Raw genomic sequence first — 16,896 nt, 5'->3', positions numbered from 1 at the left:
ACAATTTATTTTGCATATCAATGACAAATATATTTTATCATTCCAAAAGGTCAGCAGAATTTTATTGTTTGGTTTTCATCCTAGTTGTGCCCCCTTTTATAGTTTAATCCTTGATATGTAATATAAAAGCATTTTGTCAGATAAACAACATAGCTACTTATAATCCTAAAATATAAAAGTAGTCAGAGATGTAATCATTTTAGTTTTCTACTAGGAAATAATTATGGGGCCCGGCGGCGTGGCCTAGCAGCTTCAGTCCTCGCCTTGAACGCCCCGGGATCCCATATGGGTGCCGGTTCTAATTCTGGCAGCTCCACTTCCCATCCAGCTCCCTGCTTGTGGCCTGGGAAAGCAGTTGAGGACGGCCCAATGCATTGGGACCCTGCACCTGCGTGGGAGACCCGGAAGAGGTTCCTGGTTCCCGGCTTCGGATCGGCGTGTACCGGCCCGTTGCGGCTCACTTGGGGAGTGAATCATCGGATGGAAGATCTTCCTCTCTGTCTCCTCCTCTCTCTGTATATCTGACTTTGTAATAAAAATAAATCTTTAAAAAAAAATAACTGAAGAAAAAGGTTATCATTTGCATCTGGTAATCTTCCTGGAAAACCTGTATTTTCATTTACCAGTTGGGACCAAAAGAATGCATGAAAGCTAACCCTTAGAATTTTGGTAGGTTTTTGTTTTTGCTAATTTGCAGTTTTTAGAAAAATTCCTGTTCCTGCCAAATTGAGGGCAGTAGGTTGCAGAGGAAATAATTCCTTGGGAGATGGATTGGATTGGCAAGCGGAGTGATCTCCCATTCACTCCCCAAAAGGTTCAAACAGCTCGGGCTGGTTCAGGATGAGTCAAAAACTCCAGCTAGTCTCCCAAAAGGGTAGCCAGAGTTGAAGTAGTGAAACAGTCACACTCTGCTTCCTTGGTTCATCAGCATGGAATCCTGACCTGAGATCCAAAACTCAGTAACCAGCACTCAAGGCAATGGCAAGAGGCAAACCAGTCTTAGCCAGCTTCTTTGTTGTTTTTTAAGGCTGAGAAAACCGGCTGGTTCATTCCCCCGGTATATGCAACAACTAAGGCTGGACCCGGCCAAAGACAGGAGACAATCTACTGGGTCTCCCAGGTGGGTGGCAGCAGCCCCAGTACTCAGGGCATCATCTGCTACCTTTCAGGTACATTAGCAGGAAGGTGGATTGGAAATACAGTTGGGACTTGATCCCACATACTCTGGTGTGAGATGCAAGTTTCGAAAGTGTTAAGTAATGACAAAATGTATCTCACTATGTGGCAAAAAATTCAACGAAGATAGGTATCATGATATATGTTCATATCAATTTCTATGTACTACTTTAATTTCTTATATCAGAAGTCCTGGTCTAGGGCCCGGCACGGTGGCCTAGCGGCTAAAGTCCTCGCCTTGAACACCCCGGGATCCCATATGGGCGCCAGTTCTGATCCCGGCAGCTCCGCTTCCTGTCCAGCTCCCTGCTTGTGGCCTGGGAAAGCAGTCGAAGACGGCCCAGAGCACTGGAACCCTGCACCTGCGTGGGAGACCTGGAAGAGGTTCCTGGTTCCTGGCTTCAGATCGGCGCAGCACCAGCCATTGCGGCTCACTTGGGGAGTGAATCATCAGACGGAAGATACTCCTCTCTGTCTCTCCTCCTCTCTGTATATCTGACTTTGTAATAAAAATAAAATAAATCTTAAAAAAAAAAGAAAAGAAATCCTGGTCTAGTATTTCAGAATGTGTCCTTATGTGGAGTCAAGAGTTGCAGCAGATGTAGTTAAGGGGTGGATCCCTGTTACAATAGTACTGGAGCCTCATAAAAAGGGAAGAGCAGCAAACAACCCTGTCTGCAGACTAAAGCAGAGAGGAGGAGGATGTAAGCCAAAGCCAAGGAACATGAAAGGTGGCCTGCAACAAAGGAGCCAATGCTAGGACACAGGCCTGGAGCAGCCCTCGGAAGCATCAGCTGTCTGAAACTTTGGTCTGAACACTTGTTTGTCATACAACTGAGAGACAATACCATTCTGTTAAGTTGTCAGGTGTGGTATTTGTTACAACAGAATGAAAAAACTGTAACATATGATTCATAGTAAAATCAGTTTTTTAATCCCTAGCTACTACTCTCTGGCTTCCTCATTATAACTCTCCATTGAGCTGGCTCTCTGAATCCAGAACCTTTCTGCTGCTGATTTTTCTCAGGACGGAACCTAACCACACTGTTCTTCTCAAAACTAAACTCTGGGCGTGCAATCTACAGAGGAGACACAAAAGTGTGGCCCATGATTTGGAATATTCCACTCCAAATAATCAAGTTTTTTAAAGTTATACAAGCAAGAATTCAGGGAGCACATGTAAGAATGTATACGTGAAGGTCTGGCACGGTGGCCTAGTGGCTTAATCCTTGCCCTGCATGCAGTGGGATCCCAAGTGGGTGCCAGTTCAAGTCACTTCCCATCCAGTTCCCTGTTTTAAATTAAATAGAAAAAGAAGAAGGAGAGCAATGTATACTTGACACAGAGCCCAAGGATTTTTGCTCCCACATAGGAGGCCCAGAAGAGGCTCCTGGCTCCTGGCTTTGAAAAGGCTCAGTTCTAACCACCGCAACCACTTAGGAAAATGAGACAACAGAGGGAAGATATTTCTCTCTCTTCTCTTTTCTCTCTCTCTCTCCCTTTCTCCTTCCCTCTCACTGTCTCCTCTCTGTAAATCTACCTTTCAAATAAAGATTAAAATTTTTTATTTAAAAAATTACAAGAATGCATACCAAATGGAACAGTGTTATTATGCCAAAAGGAGACAAACCATACCTGTGTTCACAAGGGAGGAGCAGGAAGGGGCTGCTCCTTACTGCCAAACTACATCAGCATCCAAAGATAAAGGACAGTTATCTAATGACACCTTAGAGTCCTTGATGTGGGAAGACTGTTCCAAGGGTGTTACTTGAGTGGTTTTGATAGTATTGCGAAGTCTTTGTTTTCATTGCTCCAGGGTTGAGAAAATCTTTCAGGCCCATTGTTTGACAAAGTCACCTCAGCACTTGCACAGACCCATGAATATAATGCATAGCTTGGCCGGGTTCTGCTTTCCATCCTCTGACTAGGCAGTCAACATCCCCCGCTGGCCTAAATAAGCTGAGCATAATGGCCCCCTTGTGCATCTGGGTATGCTGTCCATTGCAGAGGCATCAGCTGAGGAAACCCAGCCATGATAGATGCACTCTAAGGTCAGACCATATGTTCTGTGATCTTCCCTGTAACTGGGGTCTGAGTCCACCAGTCTAGTTGGGAAGTTCCCCAAGAAACCTCAAAGGAGGTGACCTCAGAGTTAACTCTTTGTGTGCCAGTCAGCGCATGGTCAGGTTTTGTCTGTCACCTGCACCAGGCAATGCATATATCTGGATGCAGCTTCCTGCTCAGTTCTGTCCCCAGTCACATCTCTCATGTGAACTGAGAGATGCCACTGCCCTCCCTGTCCAGCCTGGCCCCCTCCCAACCCTGGCTCCCATACTCAGCAGTGATAGGTACAGCCTAGCAGGGGTGTGCTCACAGTTCCCCTGACAGATATGTTCCCAGGCCCAGAGCCTGAGGCTGTCAGGGGTACTACAGTCCATCTGACATGACTCCCACCCAGTTCCAGCACTTGCCAGCCAGTGCTGCAGCTTAGCCAGCTGATCCACACCCTTTCTAGGCTGGCTCACCCGCTAGGCTTCATGTGAACCCCCAAGTGCTACAGTCCAATCTGGTCTGGCCTATACCCTGTCCTGGATCTCACCAGACCCTATCCTAACTACAGATCTTGTCTGTGCCAACAGGTGTTGCTAGCCACACTGGCATGGCTGGTCCTCAGACCTGGAACTTGACAATAGGTGCTATAGTCTCACTCAGCCTGGCCCACTCCCAGACCTGGCTGTCATGTGAACCGGTGGGCCCTACAGCCTGGCCTGTTCCACACCCATTCTGGTCCTTGTGATTACCAACAGGGACTTAGAAGAAAGTGATGAGAAAATTGATGACAAAGAAATTTTGGGAAAAGTTATGTGGACAGAAATGTTTGAATGGTTAAAAGACAGAAAATGTGAAATGGGTATGGATCCACGGGTTGTGGAATCATGGATTATGGAATGTAAGTAACATAATTAACCCACAAGTACAATTTTTCTTCCCATCCTTTCAGTTTCTACCAGCCTGGAGGTCTTAGTTCCAAAAGAAAAAAATGCTTCCACCAAGAGACATTTCCTTTGAGCTGAAAGTCAAGGGAGCCAACTGACCTCTTTGAGCACCTCATACTCAGAGAACAGGTAAAAGGAGTTACTATACAAACTGGGGTAGCTGATCTTGACTACTGCTCAACAGTGGAGCTGAAAAGGATATGTGTGGAACAGGAGGCAAGGTGTCTGCTAGCACCACTATGTTCTTGAAATCAAGATCAAACTGATCCAGGCAGGACTGCGAATAGCCCATATCCTTCAGGAATGAAGACATGAACCACGTCACCAGGCAAGCAACCACCATCAGCTGGGCTTCTTGTGAAAAGCAAATGCCAAATAGTTAGTAGAACCAGCCAACTGGCTACAGAAACGAGTGCAGTTGTGATGAATGGCTCCCACTTATTTCACTACGCAGATGTCTGTGTCTGCATACACATGCACATATAAGTATTTATGCTTATGTATCAAAAAATGCAAGAAAATGTTTATTCCTTCTCTTGTTCTCATGTTATCTTGACTTTAGAGTATAAAATTTAAGAATTACTAATTATATGTCACAGTATTTAAGTGACAGGTTTTCAAACTAAAGGATAGTACCTCCTATGAGGAAAGGATTAGTGTGTTTTTAGTGCTACACAATAGTTATATCATGATAGTTACACCATGAAAAGACAGAGGACAGAACAAATCGATCAACCACCGCAGCCAGTGTTGGCAGTGAAAAACTGGGCAAACGAAGACTCTAAGATGGACTATGTCAATCAGTAGATTCCTCAGCGACCTCATCGTGCTTGGAATGGTGAGATTGGCAGCAATTCATAACTGTTGAACTATGAAAACCACTTGTGCAAGACTCTCGGAGCATGCCCCACATCTGGGACCTGGGATGGGTGGGAGGGTGAGTGGGGCCTCTCCCTTTACCACTCCCTTTACCCCAGATACAGGGGAAAAATGTGAAAATAATATTCTTACCCACTTTCCTATAGTCTGTGAGCCTTTTAGCCCTAATTAACTATGAAAAGATTGTCAAAAATAAAGAAAAAAAATGGAGTTAAAAAAAAAGATTTGCTTTATTTGAAAGGCAAAATTGCAGTTGCAGAAAGAGGGAGAGAGTGCTCACTTCGGCAGCACAAATACTAAAATTGGAACGATACAGAGAAGATTAGCATGGCCCCTGAGCAAGGATGACACACAAATTCGTGAAGCGTTCCATATTTTTCTGCTGGCTCTACCTTCATACCAGAGATGGTCTGCCCAAGAAGCCGTTGAACTTATCTGGACAATAAAATGACGCGACGCTATGCTTGGTAGATGCTTGCAATGAAAGAATCTCAACTGAACTTGAACTGTGGCAATGCAGCAAGGTGGAGGGATCCACCATGGGGGGAGGGTTTAGGGAGGGGTGGGGAGGAATCCCAGTACCTATAAAACTGTGTCACATAATGCAATGTAATTAATAAACAAAAAAAAAAAAAAGGAAAAAAAAGAAATAAGAATTTATATAAATGACGAATATAGAAAAAGTGACAAAAAAGAGAAAAGATATGTTAATAAAGAAATCTTCTTTTGCACATCAAAAAAAAAGAAAAGAAAAGAAAGAAAGAAAGAAAGAAAGAGACACAGAGTGAGAAAGGTCCTCCATCTGCTGGTTGACTTTCCAAATGATTGTAATGGCTGGAACAGGTCAAATACAGCAGCCAATAGCTTCTTAACGGTCTCCACATGGGCGCAAGGGCTCAAGCCCTTATACTCTCCTCTGCTACTCTCCCAGGCACATTAGCAGTGAGCTGGATCAGATGAGCAGCAGCCGGGATCTGAGCTGGCACCTACATGGGATGCTGGCCCCTTATCACTGTCCTTATTTGAGGATTAAATATTTGAGAGTGGGGTGTATATGGATGACACATCTACAAATTTTTGACTTAAAAAATTACCTGTGAAGTGACTCTGCCATGAGATGTAAAGGTATTCGGTTAACTGTCATTCTAAGTGTATCTGTGAGGCTGTTTCTTGATGAGATTAAATTTGAGTTAATGAACTGAGTAAAGCAGATGGTGCTCCCTAACATGGAGTTCCCTAAAGCCGTGACTAATATACTTCTGAAAGGAAATCTTTCTCCTCTTAGAATAGTAGAAAGCTTATCAGTCTTTTGGTTGTTTGTTCCTTTGTTTGTTTGTTTGTTTGGCAGGGGGCAGTGGGTAACCTTTTTTGTGCAAGTCTCTCGGTTCCTACTACCTCAAACACAAAGCCCTTGCATTCAAAGGCAAAGATTATCAGGACTATGGCTGCTATACTAGTTAGTACAAATTGGTGCTTGAAAACAACACAAATGTATTCACCTGTTCTGAAAGCTACAAATTTGAAATCAGGATGTCAGCAGGTATATACTTCTTTAGAAACCAACACAGGATAGTCTGTTGCCTTTTTCTAGTATCTCGTGGTTGGATGACAGTTTTTTTTTTAAAGATTTATTTATTTTTCTTTTTTTTCTCATTTTATATGAATAAAAGTTTTTTTTATTAAATTATTTTTTAATAATCTTACTTAGTTGATTAGGGAACAAAGGGTCAAGGGCTACAGGGTGAAAGTGGGTAATACCATTATTTCCACACCAATATCATTTTTCCCTGTATCTGGGGTAAGGGAAAAAAACAAAAGGAAAAGCCCCACCCAACCTCCCACCCATCCCAGATCCCCAATGGGAGGCGTGCTCTGAGGGTCCTGCTCATACAGTTTTGATAGCTCATCAGTTCTGGATTGCTGTCAATCTCTCAGTTCCAATCCCAATGGACCCTATTCAGAATCCACTGGCTGACAGTCTCTTCATGGTTGGGGTTCTAAGATCAGCAGTTCAGTTGGAGAGATCTCCAAAGAAACTTCGTCTGAGATGATCCCAGACCTGATTCTTGCGCGAGTTTGCTAGTACAGAGTTCGACACCGTCCGTCACACCAATCAGCTTATGCTCATGCTGGTCATTGGGATTATTGGGTTCGTTCTGTTTCCAGCCCTGTCTTCCTTGTGAACCAGCGGATTTGTAGTCCAGTTCGATCCTGCCCACTTCATACTCGGTCCTCATGCAAAACCGGTTGGAGCTGCAGCCTAGTTGGGGTGACTCCCCATAGCCCCCACCAGTTCTGCCCCTTACCCTGGTTCCCATGCTTGCCAGTACGCACCGCAGGCTTGTCAAGTCTGTCCCACATCACGTTCAGCTCTTGCACATGTCGATGGGCAAGGAAGCCCAGCTCAACCCAACCAACCTACTATCCAGCCCACACACCTACTGGCAGGTGCCCTTCTGTACAGCCACCCCTGCCCCTGTCCTGGTGTTCGTGCTGTCCAATGAGAGTGGTAGCCCCGAGGGAGGTGCCCACTATTTCCCTTCTAGGCCACACTCACTCCAAGATTATGCACTCTCCAGGTAGTTCTGGCATTTGACTTGACAGAATTGGCTCCCAGTGCCAGCCTCTGCCAGCTAGTACTGCAGCTAACCCAACCAACCCTCACCCACTCTAGTTTTGCTTGCACCAGTCGGAACAGTCAGCTCACCATGGCCTTTTCCTTAAGTAGTCCACATGAGGCCCACAGGTGTTACAGCCCTGCCTATTCTGATCTGTCCCCATCCCGACTCGCGCTTTCCAATGGAAGTAGTTGTCCAGCAGGGGAGCCCACGTTCCCCTATCAGCTTTGCCTCCTCCCCCTGATTATCACATGTGCTGTTTGGGCGCTGCAACCACATCTGGTACAGCTCATCTCACCTTGGCATTCCTTATTGTGTACTAGTATGTGTCGCAACCAAACCTGGGTCGACCCACACTCTGTTCTGGCGCTCAGACTCACCAGCGGGTGATGTGAACAGGTTCAGCCTGGTCTGCCCCCAATCCATGCCATGTGTATACCAGTGGGATAATTTCCATAGCCTGTTCTGGGCTGTTTCCTATTGCGCTTCTTGCGCTCACCTGCAGGGACTGTGTCCTGCCAGAGGAGTTACCCAGGCTCCTCCATCAGAAACTCTCCCAGTGCCAGGTTTTGCACATACCAGTGGGTCCATGAGCCAGCCCTGTTCAGTTCACCTCCTGTCCTAGCAGGAACAGTGGTGTTTTCTGACTGTTCTTTAACCCAATCTGGTTCTTATTGTTGGATGTTTCAACCCAGCCATGGCTCTTCTATACTCCCATACAGCTTCCACATGGTTCAGTAAGAGCTGAGACCTAGCCTAGTCTGTCATACATTTCCCCCGGTCCTTCAGAGTACCAGATGGTGTTGGAGTCTGGCCCGGCTCGGTGCTTCCATTCCCAGTCCACACTTGTGCCAAGTGGGATTACACTTGTATCCTGATTGGAACGCAGCCCCATTTATAGCCCAGGAACTTCTTCTGGGTCTCCCACGCGGCTGCAGTGTCCCAAATCCTTGGGCCGTCCTCGACTGCTTTTCCAGGCCACAAGCAGGGAGCTGGACGGGAAGTGGAGCTGCCAGGATCAGAACCGGCGCCCATATGGGATCCTGGGGCTTTCAAGGTGAGGACTTTAGCAGCTAGGCCACCGTGCCGGGCCCTGGATGACAGTTTTGTTTTGTTTTGTTTTAGATTTATTTATTTTTATTGGAAAGCTTCATTTGGTTCATTCTCCAAATGGCAGTGATGGATGGAGCTGAGTCAATTCAAAGCCTGGAGCCTGGAGCTTCCTCTGGGTCTCCCATTTGGGAGCAGTGGCTCAAGTACCTGAGCCATCCTCTGCTGCCTTCCCAGGACACAAACAGGGAGCAGTTGGCATACAAACCAGAGCCCATCTGGGCTGCTGGCAATGCAACAGCCCAGGTGGGATTTGGGACACACCAATGAGCATACTTTAACTTGATTATGTCTATGAAGACTGTACAGAGGAGCCTCATCTTGTCATGGGATTATGTCCTAATAAGCCTTTCATAAAGTGAAATTATCATAAATGAAAAATACACTTGATATACCTAATCTACTAAACACCCTAGCTTAGAACAGAGTCGTTGGCTGCTACTGCCCAGCAAACAGAGAAAGCAAGTAACCTACTACACATGTGTTTGTGGTCAAACAGAAAAATATCAAAATTGAAGATTTCAAGGATGCCTTCTGTTGAGTGAATGTGGCTTTTACAGCATCATTTAAATTGAAAAACTCTTAGTGTAATCACCGCAAGTTGGGGCCATATACAGCTTCAAATCCACATTAACTGGTATTGGAGTTAGGATTTCCATACCTCTTTTGGGAAGACTCAATTCAATCCATTATAACACCTTAACTTGTCAACTTGAAGCATCAAAATGTAATAGATATTTTACAAAACAAGAAGTGGGGCTGCCAGGATTACAACTGGTGCTCATATGGGATCGTGGCATGTTGAAGTCAAAGACTTCAGCCACTAGGCTACCACACTGGGCCCTAAGTGATCTTTTTTGATTCCTTGGATTATTTACTTCATTATCTTGGTCGTTTCTGTTAATTTCTTGTTCTGGCTTGGTATCAGAGCAGCTCCAGCCATTGCGGTCACTTGGGGGATGAGTCATTGCACGGAAGATCTTCCTCTCTGTCTCTCCTCCTCTCTGTATATCTGACTTTGCAATAAAAATGAAATAAAATCTTAAATAAAAAAAGATCACTTAAAAGTGAATTGCCTCAGATGAAAGAAATTATCATATGAGGCTAGTGTTGTGGCATATCAACTTAAAAAGGCATCATAAAGTGGGAACTATATCCACTACCCAAGAACAGGTTGCAATTAAAAGACAGCGATCAGAGGATAACACAGTTCCTACAAATGAAATAAAAAAAATTTAACAAACAGCGAATACTATCTGCTAAATTTAAAAGATGAAGTTACAGAACCTTTCAAATCTTTAGTATCTCCAACAAATAGGTACAATAAGCCAAAAACATTAAGAAATATTAAGGAATAATTCAAAATGTATATTGTCTACTGAAACAAAGTACATGAAATATTAAATGAAGGAAAGAATCAAATATGAAAGGTTTTTCAATTGTCCATGGAAACTTTGTGGTATTAAAAAAGTTGTTTATCAGCTTTATGCAGGACCAAAGAACAATAAACTACACTTATTATGAGAAGGATTTGAGAAAGAAGTTCACCAAAGTTTTAGCAGAAGAATGCCCATGAAAACTTCACCATAGAATTTTCCACCACCCGAATAATGTACCTATTCATCCCCCTCTTCAAATAAGAAGAATTTTGCAAGGATGCAAAATTGAAGTCCTTATTTGGCTCCTTCCGTTTCTTTTTTATTCTAAATCTTAAAAATATCTTTAAAGGGGGCCTGGCGGCATGGCCTAGCGGCTAAAGTCCTCACCTTGAACGCCCCGGGATCCCATATGGGCGCCGGTTCTAATCCCGGCAGCTCCACTTCCCATCCAGCTCTCTGCTTGTGGCCTGGGAAAGCAGTTGAGGACGGCCCAATGCATTGGGACACTGCACCCGCATGGGAGACCTGGAAGAGGTTCCTGGTTCCTGGCTTCGGATCGGCGCGCCGGCCCGTTGCGGCTCACTTGGGGAGTGAATCATCGGATGGAAGATCTTCCTCTCTGTTTCTCCTCCTCTGTGTATATCTGGCTGTAATAAAATGAATAAATCTTAAAAAAAAATCTTTAAAGGACATCCATCATTCTTCAATTGAAAAAATGTAAGAAAGACTGTGGGACAGTTACAATTCTCTATTTGTTAGGGAAGCATTGAATTATTAAGGTATTATTGCTTACAAAAGTGTCTTAAACCTGATGAAGCATATATTAAGAAATGAAGTTTACATGTTTTTATCTTTCAGTTCCACTTCTCACAGATTTTTTTGAAGTTCCCCTCATAGGAGAAATTGAAGAAAAATTTTCACAAACCCCAAATAACCAATGCTGAGATGTAAAAGGACTTTAAACATTAAGACATTAAAAAAAACTTTGCTATGGATAATTATTTGTAAAATTTCAGAACTCTTAGGACTCAGAAAAGTTCCTAAAATCTTTCAGAAAGAAAGATTTCCATTTATATAGGAATTGGTAAATCACTCTCTGTAAGAGGTGTCCTACACCTGATCATATTAAAATTTTAGATATTGGAATAAAATAATGGGAAAAAACAAAAGTAAGTAAAACATAAGTGTGCTAAGGTTTGGTTAAATATAATTTGATATAATAATAAACTATAGAAATAGCAAGATATATGAATTTGTATGTAAACAAAGAAAAAGAAAATATATGTGTAACTTCCAATCACATGAATGGAAATAAAAATATAGAAAAAAATTTCAGTTAATCAAATAAATCAACAAGGAAGTAAAATAAAGAAAGCTAGCAACAAATTATGAATACAGGGATATGTCTAATAAATATATCTAAATATACCTGTCTTTATAATATGTAGCTTTATGTATATAAATTGAAGTCTTCTATTGAAAGTATATTGAATTAAAAAAAACCCTCAAGATAAGATTGAAAAGAATTGCAGTTAAAAATTTGAAGATGATGTATTATTTAATTGTAAGAAAATGAGAACGTTTTTAACAGTGTGACAATCAAGAAAAAATATAATTCACAATTGAATTCTATTGGTAAAATGTACACTTTAGCCTATCCCCCCTTGCCAAGCTCTCTTCCAAAAAAAAAGATTTACTTATTTTTATTGGAGAGGCAGATCTACAGATCTACAGAGGAGGAGAGGCAGCGATAGATCTCCTGCCCCTGGTTCACTCTCAAAGTGATCGCAATAGCCTGGGCTGAGCCAATCCGAAGCCAGGAGCCCAGAGCCTCTTCTGGATATCACATGCGGGTATAGGGTCCCAAGGTTTTGGGCCGTCCTCGACTGCTTTCTTTGGTCACAAGCAGGGAGCTGGATGGGAAGCGGGGCCACCAGGATGTGAACTGCCACCCATACGGGATTCCGGTGCATGCAAGGAAAGGATTTTAGCCACTAGAGTACCACACTGGGCCTATAAAAAAATTGTGAAAGAAAGAAAGAAAGAGAAGGAACCAAATTATGAATACTATTAAGACTGAGCCATCACATTGGTATTGCTTGATGATTAATAGCTTTGATTAAGCGTTTTAAAAAAATTTATATTTGGAAATTCAGTTGTTTCTGTGGTTCAGCATTCTGGCCCTTTGTAATTGATATTTTAAAATAATTTACCTTTGCAGTTTCCTAGTAAAATTTCTCATGAAAAAAAATCACATAAAATTATTTGCATGATTTTAGATGACGTCATAAAAACTCTGACTTTTAGTTTTCACTGTAAAAAAAATGGCAAGTTTTGTCTATATGGTTGCCCACACTTTTTTTAACCTTAATGAAAAATTCTGGTGCATGTGAGATGCTGGTTGTGGCATCCTATCCCATCTGTTCTTGGATAAGTGGAGCCCAGAGTGTCTAAGCAACCAAAAGCCAAAAGTGAAAGAGTAGGGATAACTGTAGGCATCATGGAATTTTCTCTTCTTTCCTCTCCTCCCCTGTTCTATTTTCCTTTCAAGGTTTATGTACTTGTTTGAAAGCCAGAGTTGCAGAGATAAAGGGAGAGACAAAGAGGTATTTTCAATCTGCTGGTTCACTCCTCAAATGACTCCAATGGTCAGGACTGGGCCAGGCCAAAGACAGGAGCCAGCAGTTTCTTCCAGGTCTCTGACATGGGTGGCTGGGTCATAAGCACTTGGGGCATCTGCTGCTACTTTTCCCAGGCCATGAGCAAGAAGCTAGATCAGAGGTGGAACAGCCAAGACCCATACCTAGGTCCATATAAGAAGCCAGATGGCAGGTGATGGCTTTACCAGCTATGACACATGTTGACCTCGCGTTGTGGGATCTCTGCCTGAACTGTTCTTACTGGTATATAAGCAACTTAGTTGTGACTGTGTAAATAATTCAGTATAAAGTATAGAAATAATGACATTATATATGTAGTACAGGGGCCATAATATAAGGTAGAACATGATACAGAATATAGGGAATAGCAATCTGGGAACAGATTCCTTCTGGGTTTAAATACTATAAACATATAGTTTTTAATATATAATATATATAATATATAAATAATATACATATAAAAATTATATATATTAAAGAGTATTATCTACAAGAAAGGACTGATGAGAGATAACTGGGCTGAAGGATGGATTAAAATTATCTAAATTGCTTTGACATTCCTCTCATCCAAAAATGAGAATCTACGTTGCCTCAAAAACTGGCAGGCAGCTTTACTTTCAGTTTCTTAAAAAGTTTTCTGGAAGCCCTGGGATCTCATACAAGAAATTCAGCTCTTGAAACTACCACGCTAGAAAGATCACACGGTGGTGTTCTGGACAAGAGTTCTTATTGCACCCAGTCCTCTAGACTGTCCCATGGAAGTACCAATCAAGTGAGTGAAAGTTCTTGGCCAACTCACCAACCACCCCTCCCACTAGTTGTACATAACCTACTGATCTCAATCAATTCCACATGGAGAAGATTCTTTCAACTCAATTCTGCTGAATTTCCTCACCCACAAAATTGTGAGACATAATATAATGAAACTTCTTGTTGATATTGCAAAATCCTGAGACAATTTGTTATGCAATGGATAACTAAAACATAATGATAAAAGATTCTTGGAAATAGGTCTTTTTATTCTGTGAAGTTTTATTTGATGTGTGGTATATTGGGGAGATATTTCCAATCTTATATATGTTATAATGGCTTCTTAAATGATAAATCTAGATAGAATTGTATTGCCTCTATATTCCATTTGCATCTTCTCCTTTGTGTTTTTGAGTGGCTGGGGGCCAATCTGAGGACTAAAATGCATAGAATGGAAATTGGGTAAGATCCTGCAATTCCTTTTCTGAACAACTATATTCCATGGTTAATGCTATATTGGGGTTGGGGGAAATCTGGACTTAGAAGAATTAGGGCTTTGAAACAGAATTAAGGTCTACTACTGGCACTAATTGACTTTAGCCAAGTTACTTTGGCAAGTTATGCAAACTCTGTGAGCATCAAATTGTCTGTTTTCTTTTTTCTTTTGTGAAGGCTAGAGGAACAGAAAGACTGGCAGGGCCACAGATAGAAGGCAGTAATCTGGAATTCAGCATGGTACTGTCTGTCTCATGCGGTTCACAGAGCCATAACTACTTGAATCATCATCAACAGTTACCTCCTAGGGAGTGCATGAACAGAAATGGAATTGCAAGTGGGACCAGGACACGAACCTAGGCACTCCAAAATTGGATGCTCGAGTCCCATGCTGCATTTTATTTTATTTTTTTTTTTTTAAGATTTATTTATTTTTATTGGCAAGGCAGATTTACAGAGAGGAGAGACAGAGAGATAGATCTTCCGTCCGATGATTCACTCCCCAAGGGGCCACAACAGCTGGAGCTGAGCCAATCCAAAGCCAGGAGCCTCCTCCAGGTCGCCCACGCAGGTGCAGGGTCCCAATGCTCTGGGCCGTCCTTGACTGCTTTCCCAGGCCACAAGCAGGGAGCTGGATGGGAAGTGGAGCTGCCGGGATTAGAACTGGCACCCATATGGGATACCGGGGCGCTCAAGGCGAGGACCTTAACCGCTATGCAATTGCCCTGGCCCCCGTGCTGCATTTTAATTTCTACATCAACCACAATTAATTAAAAAAACAAAAAGAAACCCAGCAAATTTCCACATTGCTGTGTGGTTGGTTGCATCTATAATAAAAAGGATTTGTACCGTGAAATAACTTGGTAATGATTTCATGACATAGGGTATGGAGAGAATTTGACTATTTGAATGATTTTCTCCTGGGTTTAAGTATCACCGTTTTTGTCTTGTTCACTTTAACAATGACTGAGTTCCTGTCATAGTTCAGCTCTAATATAGATGGTAGAGATACAAAGATGACTAAGACACAGCTTCCAGCCTGGAGGAACTCATTGGTTAAGGAGGAATTTGAACATTAGATGAGATGAGTAAACCCACACAATACCAAGACAGCACAGAACACAAAATCCCAGAATGTTAGAAAGTTAAGGAAGTGATGGAGGTGGATTTCAGCAAAACCGATTTGCTACAAGCAGGGAGTGTGATAGGAAACAAGTCATGTTCTGAAAATCACAGTGAGGGGAGATGTTGAGAACAAGAAAGATGCTGTTAAGTTAAGCCTGAGTAGAAAACCCCAAGTGAACTAAACATGTAAAATTAGCATAAACCTTTGATAGGCTAGGGATGGGTGTCACTTTCTCTTTAAAGAAAGTTCGCAGGAGGTACATTTGTTTGTTGAATCCAGGAGTGCAGCGGTCATTGCCAAATGTAATTACTACACTGTGAGAAGTTGAAAGTGAAACTGATCCAAATCAACTAGGCCACCTGCTGACATGAATGCATACATACGGGTATTCACAAATCATCTGCAAAAGTTTTGAAACTCAGCTAATCTCTACCCTTGACATCTCCTGACATATCTCCTGACATATTCGCTATAAGATACAATCAAAAAGCTTGGACAAAAGTCACTCAGCCCCATGTACACAATTTTCCAAGTCCTACACCCTCAGGATTTTCCTGTGAGTTTTCCAGAGAAAATAATTCTGTGAAGGATATTTTAAAGAAAATGACATAAGGGCTGGTTTGTAGCAGGCTAAGCCACTGCCTTTGTTGCCAGCATCCCTTACGGCTTCCACTTCGTCTCCTAGCCATTCGATTTCCCATCTAGCTTCCTGCTACTGGACTGAGAAAGCAGCAGAGCATGGCCCAAGTGTTTGGGGTCTTATCATCCAGGAGGAAGATTTGGCTCCTGGCTTCAGCCTGACAAAGCCCTGGCCAATGCAACCATCTAGAGAGGGAACCTGTGGGTGGAAGATCTCTCTTTGTCTCTCTGTCTCTATTTGTAACTCTTACCTTTAAATAAATAAGTAAATCTTTAAACAAAGGAAAAAAAAATTGTGTGACTCCATATGTTGGCACGTCACTCAAAAGTATATAGATTAAACTTTCAAATCATTCTTTTATAAATGGTTTTCATAAGCTATCCTAAGATTGTTTATACTTAGGAAATGCATAAAATCTTTTCTTTTTATATTAATAATTTTTAAAAGGGAGCTTAGGATTTTAATAACTTGTCCATCATTTCTTAGAGACAATGACCTTTCCCTTAAGGAAAATTTTATTCCATGTCTACTCTAAATTTAAACACTCTGAATTTAAAATATGTCTATTTTTGTACAAAATTAAAATATGGCTAGTTCAAAGATGTTATCAATCAAGATGAAGAGATAGCATGAGTAATTACTTTGGTTATTATGTTTATGCATATACAAAATGGAAATGAATAGTACTCTACTGAGGTCTTTGGTAGCTACTGGTGTATAAGCTAATTTTTAAAATATTTAGACTCTGGGGCCCGGCGGCGTGGTCTAGCGGCTAAAGTCCTCGCCTTGAAAGCCCCGGGATCCCATATGGGCGCCGGTTCTAATCCCGGCAGCTCCACTTCCCATCCAGCTCCCTGCTTGTGGCCTGGGAAAGCAGTTGAGGACGGCCCAATGCTTTGGGACACTGCACCTGCGTGGGAGACCCGGAAGAGGTTCCAGGTTCCCGGCATCGGATCGGCGCGCATCGGCCCGTTGCGGCTCACTTGGGGAGTGAATCATCGGACGGAAGATCTTCCTCTCTGTCTCTCCTCCTCTGTGTATATCTGGCTGTAATAAAATGAATAAAT

General features: G+C 42.4%; 1 non-coding gene across 1 annotated transcript; it reads left to right on the top strand.

The window, feature by feature from the left end:
• The first annotated feature begins 5,323 nt into the window (after nucleotides 1–5,323).
• On the top strand, nucleotides 5,324–5,430 carry LOC118758925 (U6 spliceosomal RNA). The gene has a single exon (XR_004995874.1). It is a non-coding gene; the product is annotated as a U6 spliceosomal RNA (small nuclear RNA).
• The last annotated feature ends 11,466 nt before the right edge of the window (nucleotides 5,431–16,896 follow it).

The sequence above is a fragment of the Ochotona princeps genome, chromosome 3 (assembly GCF_030435755.1).
Source record: "Ochotona princeps isolate mOchPri1 chromosome 3, mOchPri1.hap1, whole genome shotgun sequence".
Taxonomy (NCBI): Eukaryota; Metazoa; Chordata; class Mammalia; order Lagomorpha; family Ochotonidae; genus Ochotona; species Ochotona princeps.
This window is presented reverse-complemented; position numbering and strand designations above follow the sequence as displayed.